This window comes from Pan paniscus, chromosome 6, assembly GCF_029289425.2.
Source record: "Pan paniscus chromosome 6, NHGRI_mPanPan1-v2.0_pri, whole genome shotgun sequence".
NCBI classification, from domain to species: domain Eukaryota; kingdom Metazoa; phylum Chordata; class Mammalia; order Primates; family Hominidae; genus Pan; species Pan paniscus.
This window is the reverse complement of record NC_073255.2, coordinates 156,871,539-156,876,926: the sequence shown is the minus strand read 5'-3', so window position 1 is coordinate 156,876,926 and position 5,388 is coordinate 156,871,539. Positions and strand designations below refer to the sequence as shown.

The 5,388-nt window shown below is 32.6% G+C and overlaps 1 pseudogene; it reads left to right on the top strand.

Moving 5' to 3' along the window:
* The first annotated feature begins 1,740 nt into the window (after window positions 1-1,740).
* Window positions 1,741-1,866, top strand: LOC112440630 (U1 spliceosomal RNA; annotated as a pseudogene).
* Window positions 1,867-5,388: the final 3,522 nt, after the last annotated feature.

The following is a 5,388-nucleotide window of genomic DNA, read 5'->3' as shown; positions in this document are numbered from 1 at the left end:
AATCAAACTGTCAAAAATCAAAGAGAGGACACTGAGAGCAGCAAAGGAAGCAAATCACATATCAGGGAGTTTCAGTAGTTTTAGCAGGGGAGTTTTTATCAGATATTGACCTGGAGAAAGTGGAATCATATATTCAAAATGCTGAAGGAAAACAATTGTGAACCAAGAATACCATACCTGGCAAAGCTATCCTTTAGAAATAAAGAAGAGATAGATTTCCCAAGCAAACAAAAGCTGAGTGAGTTCATCATCACCAGATCTGTCTTACAAAAAATGTTAAAAGTAGTACATCAAGGTGAGATTAAAAGATGCTAATTAGTAACAAAAAAAATGAAAGTATAAAACTCACTGGTAAAAATAATTTCACAACCATATTAAGAATACTCTGATACTATCATGATGGTGTGTAAATTACTTCTATCTTCAGTATGAAGGTTAAAAGACAAAACTACTAAATAATAGCTGCAATAATTTGTTAGGGGATATACAACATAAAAATATTTAAATTTTGATATAAAAACTATAAAAATGTATGTGGGTGGAGTAGATATGTAGAGTTATTTTATGCAATCAAAATTAAGTTTGTTATCAGCTTAAAATAGCTTCTATATAATATATAAAATGTTTTACATTATGCCTCATGGTAACCATGGTAACCACAAATAAAAAAGCTATAGTAGATACACAAAAGATAAAAAGGAGGAAATCTAAGGCATATGACTAGAGAATATTATCTAATCACAAAGGAATATAGCAAGAAAGAAAAAGGACAAAGGATCTATAAAACAACCAGAATACAATGAGCAAAATGGCATTAGTGAGCCCTTACCTATCAATATATTACCTAGAAGATAAACAGATTAAATTCTGCAACCACGAAACATACGGTGGCTAAATAGATATTTTTTAAAAATCAATTATGTGGTGCATATAAGAGAATCATTTTACTTTTTAAGGACACAAATACAGTAAAGTGAAAGAATGAAAAAATATATTCCATTCAAATGAAAGCCAAAAGACAGCAAGGGTAGCTATACTTTTATTTAAGTAAAAATCTGTAAAACAAGACAAAAAGGATCATTATATAATGATAAAGGGATCAATTTATCAAGAAGATGTAGCAATTATAAACATATATGCACCACCAATCAAAACACCTAAACATATAAAGCAAATATTAATAAATCTGAAGAAAGAGATAGATTGCAATATAATAATAGTAGGGGACATCAACATCCCACTTTCAACAATGAACATATAATCCAGACAGAAAATCAATAGCAAAACATTGAACTTGAACTATAAACTATACTTTAGACCAAATGGACCAAAGAAACATATACAAAGCAGTCCATCCAATAGGAACAGAATACACATTCTGGTTTAGAATCATATCACATGTTAGGCACAGGAACAGAACAAGTCTTAACAAATTGAAGAGAATTGAAATAACATGAAGAATTTTTTTCTGTCCACAGTGATATGAATAAAATGGTATAAATGGAGAAATTCTGGGAAATTCACAATATGTGAAAATTAAACAACATGGTTCTGAACAACAAATGGGTCAAAAAAATTAAAAGAGAAATTATAAACATCTTGAGACAAGCAAAAATAGAAAAACAACATGAAAACTTAAGGGATGCAGCAAAAGTGGTTCTAAGAGTGAAGTTAGACCTACATGAAACATAAACACCTGCATGAAAACAGAAGAAATATATCAAAGAAATAACCAAACACATATGTACCTGGCAGGGGAGATACCATGATCATGAAGGTGGTTTTCCCAGGGCGAAGCTTATCCATTGTACTCCGGATATGCTGACCCCTGTGATTTCCCCAGATGTAGGAAACTCAACTACAGTCTAAAACTAGTACCTCAATTACCCATGTATCCATACACTTGAAACTATACCCATTAAACACTAACTCCCCGGCCGGGCGCGGTGGCTCCTGCCTGTAATCCCAGCACTTTGGGAGGCCCAGGCGGGCCGATTACGAGGTCAGGAGATCGAGACCATAAAAAAAAAAAACAAAATTGGTCAACCTTTAGCAAGACTAACTTTAAAAAAATGAGAGAAGACTCAAATACATAAAATTATAAATGAAAAAGGAGACGTTACAACTGATACGACAGAAATATAAATAATCCTAAGAGGGTGCTAGGAGCACTTGTACACTAACAAATTGGATAATCTAAAAGAAATGAATAAATACCCAGACACATAGAACCTATCAACACTGAATAATGAACAAATGGAAAATCAGAATAGATCAATAAGTAGGGAGATTTAATAAATAATTAGAAGTCTCCCATCAAAGAAAAACTTAAGACTTATTCACTGTGATCAAGTGGGATTTATCCCTGGGATGCAAAAATGATTCAACATAAGCAAATACATAAATGTGGTATGCCATATTAACAGAATGTAAAACAAAAGACCCACATGATCACCTAATAGATGCAGAAAAGGCATTTGACAAAATTCAACATCCTTTCATGATAAAAACTATCAACCGATTAGGTATGGAAGGAATGTATCCCAGTACAGAAATGCCATACATGACAATTTCATACCTTATATGATACATAACAGTTAAAAGTTAAAAACTTTTCCTCTAATGTCAAAAACAAGATAATGCACATTCTAGCAGTTTTCATTTAACATAATATTAGATGCCTGACTTAAAGCAATTAGACAATAAAAAGAGAAAAATAGACATCAAAATCAGAAAGGAAGAAGTTAACTTGTCTCTTCAAATGATTTTTTTTTTTTTTTTTTTTAGACAAAGTCTAGCTCTGTCACCCAGGCTGGAGTGCAGTGGTGCAATCTTAGCTCGCTGCAACTTTTGCCTCCCGAGTTCAAGTGATTCTCCTGCCTCAGCCTCCCCAAGTAGCTGGAATTACAGGCATGTGCCACCACGCTCTAATTTTTGTATTTTTAGTGTACAAGGGGTTTCCCCATGTTTTCCAGGCTGGTCTTGGACTCCTGACCTCAGGTGATCTACCTGCCTTGGCCTCCCAAAGTGTTGGGATTATAGGTGTGAGCCACTGCACCTGGGCAGATGATACCCTATATAACAAAAACCCTAAAGACTCCACCAAAAATATTAGAACTAATAAGTTCAGTAAGGTTTCAGGATATAAAATCAACGTATACAAATTAATAGCATTTCTATAAAGTATGAACTATCCAAAAATGAATTCAAGAATGCAATTGCATTTATAATAGCTATGAAACAATAAAATATTTAGAAATAAATTTAACCAAGGAGGTGAAAGCTCTGCACATTAAACACTATAAAACAATGATGAAAGTAACTGAAGAAGACACAAATAAATGGGAATATATGTTAAGTTCAGGCATTAAATTCATATTGCTAAAATGCCCGCACTCAACAAAGCTGTCTACAGATTCAATGCAATCCCTAATGAATTACCAGGGATATTTTTCATAAAAGTAGAATAAAACAATTCTAAAATTCATATGGCACCACATACACACCACAACATCCAAATAGCCAAAGCAATATTGAGCCAAAAAAAAAAAAAAAAAAAAAGCAAAACCAGAGGCATGACATTACCCAATTTCAAAATCTACTACAAAGCTCTAATGACCAAACTAGCATAATACTGGCATAAGAACAGACACATCAATCAATGGATCAGAATAGAGAGCTCAGAAGTAAATACATGGATTTATAGGGCAACTGATTTTCAGCAAAGGCACAAAGAACATACAGTGAGGAAAAAGCAGCCTCTCAATTAAGTGATGTTGTGAAAACTGGATATCTCCATGCAGGACAATGGCATTGAACCCATATCTTTTGTCATATACAAAAATCAACTCAAAATGGATTAAAGACTTAAATGAAAGGCCTAAAACTGTAGAATTACTAGAAAAGAACATAGGGGAAAAGCTCCATGACATTGGTCTAAGCATGATTTTTAGATATGACTCTAAATGCACAGGCATCCAAAGCAAAAATAGACAAATGGTGTTACATCAAAAACTTCTGCACAGTAAAGGAAACAATCAACAGAGTGAAGGGACAACCTACAAAATGAGATAATTTATTTGCAAACCATAATCTGACAAGTGGTTAATATTCAAAATATATAAGTAACTTAATCAACTTACTAGTAAGAAAACAATCCAATTTTTAAAAAGGACAAAGGACCTAAATAGACATTTCTTAAAAGAAGATATACAAATAGCCAACAGGTATATGAAAATTGTTTGACATGACTAAGTATTTGAGAAATGCAAATTAAAATCACGATGAGATATTACCTCACACCTGTTAGGATGGCTATTATCAAAAAGACAAAAGGTAAGTATTAAAAAGGATATAGAGAAAAGAGAACCCCTGTACGCTGTTCTTGGGAATGTAAATTAGCATAATCATTATGGAAAATGGTATTGAGATTCCCCCCAAATTAAAAAATAGAACTACCATATAATCTAGGAATCCTACTCGTGGGTTTATATCCAGAGTATGATGATATGTCAAATAGATATTTGCACTCCAATGTTCATTGCAACAATAGCCAAGATATAAAATGAACTTCAATGCCTCTCAACAAATGATGAGATGAAGAAAACGTGGTATGTATTCATGAAGGAATGCTAGTAGTGAGTAGTATTTTAAAAGAAAATACTTTCATTTGCGATGACATGAATGAACTTGGTGGAAATTATTTTAAGTGAAACAAGCCAGGAACAGAAAGAGAAATACCACAATTTCTCACTTATATGTAGAATCTATAAAAATCAAACTCATAGAAACAAAGAGTGTAATGGGCACAAGAAACTGGGAGGTGTGGTGACTGGGGAGATATTCAAAAGTCACAAAATTCCAGCTAAATAGAACTAATAAATTCAACACATCTATTGTACATCATGGTGGCTAAAGTTAGAAACAATACATTACATACTTAAAAGTGAGTAAGAAAGTAGATTTTCAATTATTCTTACCACAAGAAAGGTACAAGTATGTGAGGTAATACATACATCAAATATCTTTATATACAACACAAATATATACAATTTTAAGAACATTTTAAAAATAAAAACATCAGATATAACACAGATGTTAAAATTGTCATTAAGGGAATTGAAAATAACTATTTATAATGTTAAGGGACAACAAAAAAGTGGACAACATTCATAAACATATGGGTAATGTGTAAGAATCAATAGAAAATGCTAAAAATCAGAAACACTATTCACAAATGAAGATGGTCAGAGTGGATAATAAAAACAATGCGCAACTATATGTTGTTTATAAGAACCTCACTTTAAAAGTGAAGTTACTTCAGGTTATAAGTAAAGGTATAGGGCTGGGCATGGTGGCTCACACCTGTAATCCCAGCATTTTGGGAGG